The 14,330-nt window shown below is 35.3% G+C and overlaps 1 long non-coding RNA gene across 1 annotated transcript in view; it reads right to left on the minus strand.

Annotated features, from left to right (window-relative positions):
* Positions 1-11,637: 11,637 nt before the first annotated feature.
* Positions 11,638-14,330, minus strand: part of Gm12381 (predicted gene 12381) — a 283,817-nt gene continuing 281,124 nt past the window's right edge. Inside the window, exon 6 of the long non-coding RNA NR_151606.1 lies at positions 11,638-13,283. This is a non-coding gene — a long non-coding RNA (predicted gene 12381). The remainder of the gene's footprint in view (positions 13,284-14,330) is intronic.

Raw genomic sequence — 14,330 nt, forward strand, 5'->3', positions numbered from 1 at the left:
ACTACATACTGCTGGTTATTCCTATCATCAGGCCCTCCCTACTCTGAAGGGGTTGCTTTTAATGAAGATTTTAATAAAACAAGTAGTCATGCCTTATGCTCATGGGGAACAGGAAAGAAATTAACCCTGACTGAAGTGTCAGGAGCAGCCCTTGTCTCTGTACAGGGACACCTCCTCCTGCCCACCAACACCTATGTGGTCGGACTAATTCTGTATCCAGGACAAATACCAACTATTACCTTGTGCCATATCCAGTTGGTTGGTGGGCCTGTAACACAGGGCTCACCCCATGTGTATCAACTAGTGTCTTTGACCCCTCTGGTGATTTCTGTATCATGGTTCATCTTCTATCTCGCATGTATTATTATCCTGCCTCCCGCCTGGAAGATGAATATATCAGTAAGAAGTTGAAAAGAGATCCAGTCTCCATTACTCTAGCTATGTTAATGGGGGTCGGTCTTACAGAGGAGTAGGAATGGGTTTAGCAGCCTTGGTTGAGGGTAGACAAGGAATTCAGTCCTTAAGAGAAGCTATAAATGAAGATTTAAGCATGCTACAAAAATCTGTTGATGCATTAGAGAAATCCTTGACGTCCCTGTCAGAAGTAGTATTACAAAACAGAAGAGGTTTAGATTTATTGTTTTTAAGGGAAGGTGGACTATGTGCAGCCTTAAAAGAAGAATGCTGCTTCTATGCAGACCACACGGGAATAGTCAGAGATTCTATGCAGAAATTGAGGGAAAGACTGGAAAGGAAATGGTTCAAGTTGTGGTACTCTAAATCTCCATGGATGACCACTTTACTTTCTGCTTTAGCCAGACCAATTCTTACTGTATGTTTGGTTATGATCTTTGGCCCCTGCTTAATAAATAAGGGAATTGCTTTTGTTAAGAGTAGAGTGAATGCAGTGCAGCTTATGGTGCTCCAACATCAATATCAACCTATAGTAAAGATAGAAGAAGAATATGATTCCTACCCCCCACATGAGGATACAGACCTTTAAAACTCTAAGATTAGAATTATTTAGTAGAAGAAGAGGGGAATGAAAGAAAGAAAACTAAATTCAAGGCTTCAAAGCCCTAGCCAGAAGATGTATTCAAGACCCTGGTCAGAAGGTTTACAGACTTAAACCCATAAAGATAAGAGAGTAGGCCTACACAAGGGCTGTAAAGTCATCCCAGGAACCAACTAGCCATTGAGATAAGAAAAGCACGCAAGGACAATCTCCAGACAAGCTCAGATGAATAATGGGCCACCTGCTGATATGGTTTGAGCTTAGCCAGATGCCCTGCCAACCAAGATAAACACCCTCCCTTTAGAGTTACTGTTGCATACTGCTTGCTGATGTTTAAACTGCCCACTTGTGTGTAACTGTGCCAATTTCCTCTATCCCCCAACTCCTTTCCTATATAAACCCCTAACTTTTGAGCCTTAGATTCGACTCCCCTGTCTCCTGAATGAGATACGTGTTGGCCTGGAGTTCCGTTCATTAAATTGCCTCCTGTGTTTGCATCAAGATGGTCTCTCATGATTCCTTGGATGCATGCTGACTTGGGACTAGAGTGGGGGGTTCCCGATAGGTTCTTTCAGGTGCAAATATACACATCTGACTCTTTCAGCTACTTGTTGGGTCTTCCTGAGTGCTATCATGATAGATCCCTTTTTGTGAGTGCTTTAAAGCCTCCATAATAGTGATAGGCCTTGGAACTTACCCTTGAGCTAGATACCATTTTGTGTGTGTTTGGATCTTCTTTTCATCAGGCTCCTCTCTATTTGCATCACTGCAGTTGTTTCAGACAGGAACAAATAAGTGTCAGAGTTTTGACTGTAGGATGGCAGCTCCCTCCCTCACTTGATGCACTGTCTTTATGCTGGAGGTGGGCTCTATAAGTTTCCTCTCCCTACTGACAGGCATTTCATCAAATTTCCCTCCCTTTGAGTCCTGAGAACCTTTCACCTCCCATGTCTCTGATGCATTCTCATAACCTCCTACCTCCTGAAGGTGCCTGCTTTCATTCTTTCTGTTGGCCCTCAAGGCTTCAGTTTTTTTCCCCACCCAATACCAGATCATATTCCCCTCTCCACTGGCCTGTCCCATTTTCCTCCCAGGTCCTTCCCTCCCTCCCTCTCTCTCCACTTGTGGTTGCTTTCCTCTCCCTCCCAAGTGTGACTGAGTCATCCTCACTTGGACACTTCATCTTGTTGAACTTTTTGAGTTCTGTGGACTGTGTCATGCGCATTCTGTACTTTTTTTTTGGGGGGGGGGTCTAATATCCACTTACCAGTGAATATATACTGTGTGTGTTCTTTTTTGACTCTGTTACCTCACTCAGGATATTTTCTACTTCCATCCATTTGCCAGCAAAACTCAGGATGTTCTCATTCTTAATAGCTGAGTAATATTCCATTATGTAAATGAACTACATTTTTTGTATCCATTCTTCTGTCGTAGGACATCTGGCTTGTTTCTAGCTTCTGGCTATCACAGATAAGGCTTTTATGAGCATAGTGGAACATGTTCCCTGTGGAATGATTAAGCATCTATTTGGTATATGCCCAGGAGTGGTGAAGCTGGTTCCTCAGATAGGACTAGTTTCAGTTTTCTGTGGAATCTCCAGATTGATTTCCAGAGTGGTTGTACCAGTTTGCAATCCCACCAGCAATGGAGGAGTATTCTTTCTCCACATCCTATCTAACATGTGTTGTCACTTGAGGTTTTTATCTTAGCCATTCTGATTGGTGTAAGGTGGAATCTCAGGGTCATTTTGATTTGCATTTCTCTGATCACTAAGGACTGTGAACATTTCTTTAGGTGCTTCTCAGTCAACAGATTCCTCTGTTGTGAATTCTTGGTTTAGTTTTATACCCCATGTTTTGGTTGGGTTGTTTGGTTTCTTGGTGGTTAGTTTCTTGTGTTCTTTATATATTTAAAGATATTAATAAAATAATATAAATATTTATAAAACTCTACTTGAAAATTCCTTATTAAAAAAAACATTTGTAGCTGGGCAGTGATGGCACAGGCCTTTAATCCCAGCACTCCGGAGGCAGAGGCAGGTGAATTTCTGAGTTTGAGGCCAGCCTGGCCTACAAAGTGAATTCTAGGACAGTCAGAGCTACACAAAGAAACCCTGTCTCAAAAAAACTAAAATAAATAAATAAATAAATAAATAAATAACATTTGTTTTAAAATTTAGTTATTGAAAAACACAAAATATAATCATTCATAGGAAGTACATCCTAATGTTTAACATCGTAAAGAAAACAGAGATGTTCTGGCAATGCATAAATACATATGTACTATTATTCAGTGTTCCCCACTTAGTGATTTACTCAAGGAAAATAAAATAAGATTCAAAATAAACAATAACATTTAATAATTGGGTTATTAAAGATTGAAGTAGAAATAACCAAATGATATAAATATGAATAGGTGACCAGTATATATAATATACAGAGTTAGTATTCCATCAGCAGTGTTACAAAAACAATTTCTGATGGAATTTGTATACTGTTGACTAGTCTGTCTCTTAGCATTAACTACAGTTTTTATTTGTAGTAGATGGCAATTAAAACAGAGACTCAGAATTGATTGAGATGCAGAGAATGAAAGAATGCTTAATACTGAGGCTCTTACAAGGAAGTAGTGTTTTCTGGGTAAAGCTGAATTCACAACAGTGGAAAAGCATGTACAAGACCTGTACAAACTTAAGCCACAAAAAAATCCTGCAGGAGAGAAAAGATGGGCATAAAGCCCCACTCCTAGTCAAAAGCTATTGGAAATTAATAGCTTCTGGTAGAGGATCAATCAGTTTCTTTAAGGGCCTGGTGAGTTGACTGTGCTATAGTAAGATTCACTTATCCAACAGTATATGGGGTGGGAAAAGAACTTGATCCAAATAACAAGTATATTTTTAACAAGTGCATAGGGCAGCATAAATTGTACTTTGTTGGTTTTCAAAAAGAGAAAAAAGTAGAACACAACCTATTTGGGTAAATAACACACAAGTGATGTATTGGGAAAACATAAAAAGGTGGCTGCCATTGTGCAGTAAGAAGCAGTAAAAAACTGAGCAAGACACAGGTTTTATATAGGGCTTCTTGAATGGGTTCGTGAAGCTTTACAGGATGTCCTAGAATACGTCAAATTCCAGGGTCTGATCTTGAATCTTCAGGGTTTGGTGGGATTTTGTAGCCTGATCCTGGGCTTCCTTAATTATTATTATTATTATTATTATTATTATTATTATTATTATTAGTAGTAGTAGTAGTAGTAGTAGTAGTAGTAGTAGTAGTAGCAATAGTAGTCATAGTAACAGCAGTAGCAGTAGTAATTTTTTTTCTGTAGGTCAGAGAACGGCTGCTATAGCTCTAGGAGCTACAAACAGCCATGAGGGCCATCAGAGTTGTTTTGGGATGACGCCTTCCCACTAGCAACTCCAGGGAGTTGCAAACAAGCAATAAAACTGAGTGTTCTAAAGATGTATGCAAAAGTACAAAAAATCTAAAAGGTCTAAGGTACTTTAAATAGCCAGAGGGAAATTGATACAGTGACTATATTTCCCTTAACAAAATTCTAGAAAATCTAAATTAGTCATAGTAGCCAAAATGATGGCACTCCGGTTATGGGCAGGTTTGAGTATAGATAGCAGCTTGGCAAAGCATGGTGGTGTCTACTGGATGAAGGTCTCTTTGCTTCAGCACAAGGAAGAGAAACCAAGAGTCTAAAAAACAACAATCAGAAAGCCTTGGATTAAAGAGAAATGAGCACACTATATTTATATTAGTGGTTATATTTCAGAGAAATGTGAATTAAACTTATTCAATATTCAGTATTACAAAAGTATCTAAATCTAAAATAGCAAGATCATTGAGACCTAATTCAACATATATTCAAATATAAACTGTAATTCAATTATAAAAGCAAAATTTGATTGTTTAAAGCAAAATCTAGAATAGATTTAGTAGATAAATTTAAATAACCTTAAAGGAAATAATTAGACTGTGACAAAATTATTCCTTCAATAGCACAGAATGCCATAAATACAAAATATGAATTAATGAATACAGCCATATCATACAATTTTCAGCAAATAGATGGAGTGAGAAAAAAATTATCCTGAGCATAGCAACACAGACCAGAAAGACAAACACGATATGTACTCACTTGTAAGTGGATATTAGCTGTTAAGTAAAGGATAAAATGCTACAATCCAAAGACCCCCAAAGTCTAAGTACCTAGGAGGGCTCTTGGGGGACACAGATATTTCCCTGAGAAGTGGAAACAGAGTAGATGTTGCTAGTGGACTAAAGGCAGGTGGGGATTGCAACAGGATAAATCACGTGGTGAAGAGAAAGATGGAGGCAGAGAGTTCAGGGTGAGACTACTGGACTCAGGAGCCATTGGAAGGGTGATGTGAAAACCTATTACTGTGAAAACTTCCTGGAACCTATGAAGATAACCCTAGCAAGGATTCCTAGGAATGGAGGATACAGAGTCTGAAGAGGACGTCTGTAACTAGACAAAGCTTCCAGTTTTGGAACTAGGACACTAATCCAGCCACGAAGTCTTTGACCTACAACCTGTTCTGCCAGCAAAATATAATTGGACTATGGTGGCTCAGAGCTGACAGGAATAGCCCACAAATCACTGGTCTAACTTGAAGCCCTGCACCAAAACACCAAGAAATGAAACTCATGCCTGCCTGACCCTGCCTGGATGGCCAGGTATTAGAAGCTGGATGACCCAAATATCTAGGGTAGAATAAAATACAACTGGCCAAATAAATAAATAAATAAATGAACAAATAAATACACACATATGTACATACATATACATACATGCATAAAAACATAAATACATTTATTCCTGTTATTTTGTTAGACTCAGAGATTGCTGCCTAGCCAAATCCCCATCAGAAATGATTCTGAAGCTAATGGGAGAACCTCCAGAGACATTTACCTAAAGATTAATGGGAACCACCCTGCAAGATTAGGAGGAAGGAGGAGTCCAGAGCACCAGGAAAACAAGGCCTACAAAATCAACTAACCATAACTCACAGAAATGAAATTAGCAAAACCAAAGCTTGGTTAGGTCTGTGCTAGTTCTCTGCATAAATTGTAGCTGTTAGCTTCCTGTTGGGACCCCTAACAGTGGAAGTGAGTGTTCACTGATTCTTTTGCCAGCTCTTGGAATTCCTTTCCTTCCAGCCTTGATATAAGGGCTTTTTCCTAGTCTTATTCTATCTTTGTTTTGGTCTGTTTGACTGTTGTCTCTTAGAGGCTTGCTCTTTCGGGGAAAAGGAGGGGGAGAGGGTCTGTAGAAGAGTGGAGGTGAAGGAGAACCTTGGAGTCTTGGAGAGTGAAGGAGAAAGTGGTAGGATTGGAGGGAGGGAACCTATGGTCAGGGTGTATTATATGAGAGAAGAATCTATTTTCAATTAAGAGAAAAGTGTGTCAAAAATCAAAGTGATTATGCAATGTGTTCATGAATTGGAATTAATAAATGAGTAAAAATTAAGCTATCTGAAGAATGTACATAATTCCCATCTATATTTCTGGTTGCACATATGCATGTAATTTATTTTATACTAACCTATTCCATAAATAGATTATTTTTTAAAAGTAAACTTCTCAATATAAAGAACAATATATCACAAAAGAGGAAATCTTATCTACATTTGAATGTATAAATATTGTAGTTGTGTATGAATATAAAATTACAACTCCTATCCTCCAACCCATACCAGGTTTAAAGGGAGAAAAATTAAAAATTTCAGGTGAACTGCAAGGACCTTATGTAGCTCAGCATAACTTAAACATATTCCTCACAGAAGTCTTGTATTGTGTTGTGCACATGAGCTTTTAGTAGATAAACAAGGTATACATTTTGTCGTTCTTGTTATTTAAAACACCACATTCATTTATGTATATTGGTGGTTTAAACATGCTTGGCCCAGGGAGTGGCATTATTAGGAGATGTGGCCTTGTTGGAGTAGATGTGTCCTTGTTGGAGGAAGTGTATCATTGTGGAAGTGGGCTTTTAGAGACCCTTCATCATAGCTGCCTAGAAGGCAGTCTTCTCCTGTTTGCCTTAGAAAATTTCAGCTCCTCCAGCACCATGCCTGTCTAGGTGCTGCTATGCTCTCTGCCTTGAAGATAATGGACTGATCTTTGAACCTGTCAGCTAAATGTTGTTCCCTAGGTCATGGTATCTCTTCACTGCAATGGAAACACTAAGACATGTATTATCAGACAACTGGGAAATACGAACTGATAGCAACATTGCTTATACTATCCTTAACCTGGAAACTGTAAATACATACCAAGGATGTGTAAATAATGCAATTATTTCAGATGTTCTTATTGCACAGCACAGTTAGCAATGTAAAGAATCACTGAAGTACATCAACATCAAACAGATGGAATGTGTTCTACAGTCTGTAAATCCAAACACCATAGATTTCTAAATGTATCATATCATAAAATGTATATGTACATGTGTTCTACTGAATAGCAAATGTCTTAATAAAATTGCCAATGCACACAGAAAGTGAAATAAAACATTTCCCCATGTATGTTTGCATAGTAAACATTTTACTTAGGAGCTAAGAATGTTAGAATACTGAAGGTATTATCACTGTCATCTCCCACTGTGCTTGCAAACAAGTATGCATTCAAAATACATCTTCGTCTTATACTCAAAACCACAAATATAGTTTGAATATTCTTGACGGATAATGTTTTATTTCATCACATGAAAGAGAATTTGTCTAAAAAACATGTTTTTTCAAACAAGTAAATAACATCAGTTTCAAGCTTAATGAAATGCTGCTTTTGAAACATAAATTCTGATCTATTCCATTTACTTCTTTTTCACATCTTGTCCATATGTACAGCAGGATATGACAGCCTTGAAAATGCTATAAAGTTAATATTCTTATGGTACTGATTTATTATCAGAATTCTCAGCTTAAGAATATAATTTTGCTATGGATAATACACAAATTTAGACTGCAGTCTATAAAAATATGAACGTGTAAGGTAATTAATGTTTAAATATAGTGTAATTCCCATTTACTATGACTGTATGTGTGTATTTTATACAGTATAATTGAATAATTCAAATCTCTCATCATATAGTACACTCTTGAATTTTCCATATCACATATGGTATTATCAATAATTTAAACGCATTCAAATATAAAAGGTAAGTAGAAAATTGTAGATTTATTTCTTTTAAAACTATTAAAAGTAATTAAATGAAAAGTATAAGCATCAAATATATTAAGCAATAAATATTGAAATCTGAATTGTTCAACTTTCAGTAACAATATACACTTTTGATATACAATGAATACCTACCATACCACATGCATGGAAGAAAGTCTTAAGTCTTAGTAGCACAAATAGACTTTTTCTTTGTCTTGACTCAAACAAGAGATCCTAAAATCAAGTAATTTTAAGAGTAAATCAGCTATATCCCCTACACTCAATTATGTGGGTATCAAATATTTATTACTAGATGACTTTAGTATGCATATGATAAATTGTCATCTTGTGTCTATTTTCAGTAATATTAACATTTTGCAAAATCCAAATTCTAAAATGTGCCATTATATAGATAAATGTAGATATAGATATAGATATAGATGATACAGATATAGATGATGTAAATATAGTATAGATGATATAGGTATAGATATATATGTAGACAGATAATAAATTATATGCATATGTTGAGAATTTTATACCTATATGTGATATATTTAAAGTGTATCTGCCCTTTCCCCTTCCACATTTACCCAGATTCACCTCTAAACAACCTAGATACAACTGGTCATGTTTATATACCTGACTGACCAAAATTGTCTTCAGATACATAGTACATTCATTGATTTGTTTCCTGGTCCCTCAGCTAAGATCACGTGTCCTGTCTTCATTAGAAAATTTCCAATGAAAATTTATTATATTGTTTCCTATTCTGCAAATCAATTCTAAAACTTCACAACTAGCTAGTATGTATGTATGCATAAATATATGTATGTACATATGTATGTATGTATATTTCTGTGTACATGTGAGTATATATGTGTGAATTGTGTCTTGTATTTGTATGTGTATGTTTTGTTATTGTTATAAAACGGGACTGTGGATGAGTCTTCTTTTCTATATGTACAAACCTGTAACATATTAAGGCATTGTCTGAACTGCTTTTGATTGGTTTTATTTCGGTGGCTTTACAAGCCAGGTTAGCGGGCCCATAGGTCTTAGCACTCTACTGTACTGCCTACCCATGTGTCTGTGAAAGTGCCTGGGTTACTTGTACATGCTACTTCACTGAGTTTTATGTGGATGTTGGGGGGGTCCTACCACTATTTTCACACTGCACACTACCTTCATTATCTTTACTTTTTCTTGTGATAAAATACCTTGATAAAATTAACTAAGTGAAAGGATATTTTGCCCTACAATTACAGTTGGATGCAGTTGATCAGTGGACAGAAGACATGGCAGCAGGAAGGAAGGACATGATGGTAGGAGTAGGAATTTGGTGGGTCAAATTTCATCCACAATCTGGAAATGGAGAGTACATAAACAGTTTGGCTACATTATAAATCATGAAGGCTAAAGCCAGAAAAGCTCTGTTATTTAAAGATTACACATTACATTTGAATTTCTATTGTTTTCTGTAATATCTTCTTGCTTCTTAACCAGTCACTTTATATACAGTAATGATTCTAAATAGACCTGCATGCCCAATAGGAAATTTCATATTCTGAATTCAGGAAGGAGAATTAAGATAATCTGGAAAATGTAAGATAAATTATTTATATTACAGGTTCTCTGATGAGTCCAGTCATACTGTGATTGAGCTAATTATGTGTGTCCCTCGCCTCTATTCTCTTTCTGTATTCTTTAAAGATTTTTATCATATTTATTTAAGTGTTTAACATAGGAGCTGGTGAGATGGCTCGGCAGGAAAGAGCACTGACTGCTCTTCCAAAGGTCCTGAATTCAAGTCCCAGCAACCACATGGTGGCTCACAACCATTCACAATGAGATCCGATGCTTTCTTCTGGTGTGTCCGAAGACAGCTACAGTGTACTTACATATAACAATAAATAAATCTAAAAAAAAATGTTTAACATACCTAGTATATGTACATGTTAAATGAATAAAATTAACTATTTTATAAAGACTCCTAGGATATTCAATCTAAAGATATTGTGCATTTATTTTATACATTTTAAAAATTAGTTGCTAGTTCTAGATAAAATTAACTTATCTCTGCTTATGGGATTCTCAATTATTATTAACTAAGTGTATTTATGGCTATTCTCATTATTAATAAACACACAAAGAAAACATATAGCCTCAGAAATGAATGTGACTCACTAAGTGAATGTGATAATCTTTTAAAATGTGAGATCTACTTGAAGTGATAAAAGGAGACAAAATAGTGATTGAAGCAATCTGCTTGTGTGCATACTTATGTCTTTTGTCCCCAAAATAGAATACTTTAATTACAATTATCTCTTTAAAATTGGGGTATCTTTTTTATGTCATCACAAACTACATTTGGCTTAAACTCATGTGCCTAGCAATATATCCTTGTCTATAGCTATCTGATCATCATTCATCTATCTCCTTTTCCTCTGTCAAGAATCATTCTTAGCATCAAAATTGTTTTCCATAAAATGTCCCTAATCATTATTTTCCTAGACGAGTGATTATCTTTAGGAAAGATGGGTAAATGTCAATGCAATTTATAAGCTGTGAGAGAAAGTAATTATGAAAGAGGTTAATTGAAATTTATGAAAATTTAATGACATAAATAAGCTCACAGAAATTAGACAGAACTTTGAGCAAGCAAAATCCACATCATTTCTTTTTCTTTTTAAACTGTAGGTAATATTCTTTCCATGTGCTCTGATACAGATACATATAAATACCCCATCTCTATCTTAGTTTGTATACTGCTGTTCTTTTATGTGCTGGCTCATTGACATTCTCTTTGTTTTTTTTTTATTTTTTATTTTTTATTTTTTGGAGGGTGAGGGGATGGGCCATATTTAACATGCACGATAGAGTCTATCTTTTTTTTAAAGATATTTTCTTTGTTTACATTTCAAATGCTATCCAGAACGTTCCCTATACCCTCCCTCTGCCCTGCTCCCCCACCCACCCACTCCCACTTCTTGGCCCTGGCGTTCCCCTGTACTGGGGCATATAAAGTTTGCACTACCAAGGGGCATCTCTTCCCACTGATGGCCGACTAGGCCATCCTCTGCTACATATGCAGCTAGAGACACGTCCTCTGGGGGTACTGGTTAGTTCATATTGTTGTTCCACCTATACGGTTGCAGACCCCTTCAGCTCCTTGGGTACTTTCTCTAGCTTCTCCACTAGGGGTCCTGTAATTAACTAGTATTTTCTTCCATTTTTTCAATTTACCATAATAGTTTCCTCAAATTTCTTCTACTATCTTTAAACTTCTAACATAAATTATTACATACTACAAAATTAGACTAGGTGCTTATATCCAAACAGAGATTATTTATTCTATAGATATCACTTTTTATTCTTTGCTATTTATTGTAAAACAAGAGTGTATATAGGAAAGAAGCATGGATTAGACCAAAGACATTAGAATGGCAATTTATTTATAATATGAAACAGAGTCAATAGGATGCTAGAGACCATGCTCATGTGTGAGTTTAATATACATGTAAACAATGTCTCTGTCAGCTCTAACTCCTAATTTTTTAATAAGAAATCTCTTAAATGATACTTTAACAATTCATATATATTATTATATTGCTGATATTAAAATTAATGACTACCTTATCAATTTTCCAAATTCTTCTTTATCTATCCATACCTACTTATTGTGTTTGTTTATCCCTTCCTTAAACTCAAGACTCAAATTTACATATGCTCAGTTTTTTATTTGTTCTCATTTGAATGCTTTTCAAATCTTCAATCTATTTTACAGCTTGGAAAGCAATTTATGTTTGACTCACTAGAGATCATGAAGACCTACCAGACAATAAAATGCTAATACCATATATAAGGATGGTCTAGGCAGGTACTTAGGGCCTAAGCATCTTTATTATCATGAATAACGCATCATTATTAGAAAATTGCAGGCCAATTTTTTAAATATAAAAAGCTGTAGCTATGATAGCTATGATGAAATAAAACACTATTAAAATATGTTAGTGCTTTCGTGAAAAATATTAAACACATATTGATGAATTAAAAGTTAATAGCAAAAAGCAAAGTAAAAATATCACACACTATCTTAATAATACTTTAAAAAAGCTGAAGAACTATGCCATTTTCATCTGCTGATAGACCAAACGTTATTTAAATGTAGTTTTATTTCCATTCCTAGAAAATTGACGTTAAACAGAGTTTAAAAAGAACAAACATAAGTTTTAAAGATATTTTCACATTTCTAAAAAGAATAATACATGAAACCTCAGATAATGAACAAAAACTCAATATATATTTATATTCAAAATTGAAATTGACCATAGTCCCCAAAATAACAACTAGAAAAAACAGAAGAGCATATGCACAGTTACATAAGAGCTAAGAAAGTAATTCAGTGAGAACAGATGAAGATATGTTAGCATAATGATGATTTAAAAAAATCTTTATCAGGAGACTATCTCAGAAATAGAATAAAGTAATCAGATTACGTAAACTTTAAGAGATTCCAAACTTTGACAGTCTCCCAGCTTTCCTTTTTGTAGGTAAATATTTCCCTAGAATTCTTCACATATCTTCTATAAGTTATGTTAAAAGCATTTCCCATTTTTATCTGATGTTGAAAGTTCTTACTGTAGATAACTCACGAACTAAAAGCTTAAAATTGTGTGCTACATATTCAAATATGCCACTTCATAGTTATCTGCATATATACATTAGCATGTTTTGAGTACAGATGTTAGTTTTCTAAGACTGTGTTAACAAAGTTCCACTATCTGAGTCTCTTAAGCATCAGAAATTTATTATTTGTTAGTGTTAGAGGTATAACTGAAGAGCTCATTCTCCGTGTTGATCAGTCCTGACTTTCTGTAGTCTTGCACAATTCTGAGCTTGGACCATGTGCCATACAGTGTCTGCACATTTTCTTCCCTCGTTCCCTTTATGCCTGTAGATTTGGCCGAATTTCCTTCTTTTATATTTTGGTGATACATACCAATGTCATCATTGTTACTTGACAGCTTGCCAATTCCAAATAAGGATCCTTCACAATAACTACAAAATACCTTAGGAGAAACATTCATTTATTTATTAGTTACACATCAGCCATCTCCTTATTATAACATAAACAAGCGGAGCCAATGGCTAAAAACTGTTTTAAAAGCCTACTTCCACAAGCCAAAGGATTTCAAAATAACAAAACCCTAATATAAGTGCAGGAATCTCACAGGTTATCTTATTAAAAGTACTTCCCCCTGAAAGTACTCTGTTCTGTTTATCTGTCTACAGTCTTTCAATCATTGTTGCTTGGATATGCTGAACATTACTTCTGATCACAAAATGACAGAAGATGACACAGAACTACACTTCACATTTTATACCTGGAGCTGGCAGGTTTTTATATTTGATTGACTCATTTAAAAAAAAATCAAAGTAAATCCTGTCTTTAGGAATAGGGAATAATGTCTATTTCTCAGCAAAAGAGGGTCAAGATAGTTCATGTATTTACCTGCAAAAAATGCCTATTATAATATGGATATTTGGTGAATCGGAATGAAAACAGTAGAGCAGTAAAAAGAGAAACTAGCACAAAGTTCAAATTCTAAAATACTCCAAGAGAGGGGGGAGAGGATTCACAGATCATCAAAGCAGGTTTCCTAATTTCTGAGACTGAAGAATTTAATATTAATTGAAAATGTAGGCATTAAAACAAACTGGGGAATTGTGAAATACATGAAAACAAAATTTCTAATAGCAGCATGGAAAATTTAGTGCAACTATATCAATCTGTAAGGAACTAAATTTTCATAATATTTAAAGTCTGATTGTTGGGAAAGCTCTACTGTAAATTCATGCTGCCTCATGTGCCAGAGCATTCAATAGCCCAACATACCCTAAGTACTATTGGAACATATGGCTGCCACAATGTCAGATTGCTCTCTTGTATGCTTACATGTATTTCTCACTAATATGCAGAGCAGATAATTTTCTTTGATGACGGTGATCTCCATACTAACCAGTGCATGCATGCAGCATAATCTCACTTATTAATTTTAACCTTTCTAACCTAAGGTATATTTAGCTTTTATAGAGATTTCTCATTCATGAGTCAA

The sequence above is a fragment of the Mus musculus genome, chromosome 4 (assembly GCF_000001635.26).
Source record: "Mus musculus strain C57BL/6J chromosome 4, GRCm38.p6 C57BL/6J".
Taxonomy (NCBI): Eukaryota; Metazoa; Chordata; class Mammalia; order Rodentia; family Muridae; genus Mus; species Mus musculus.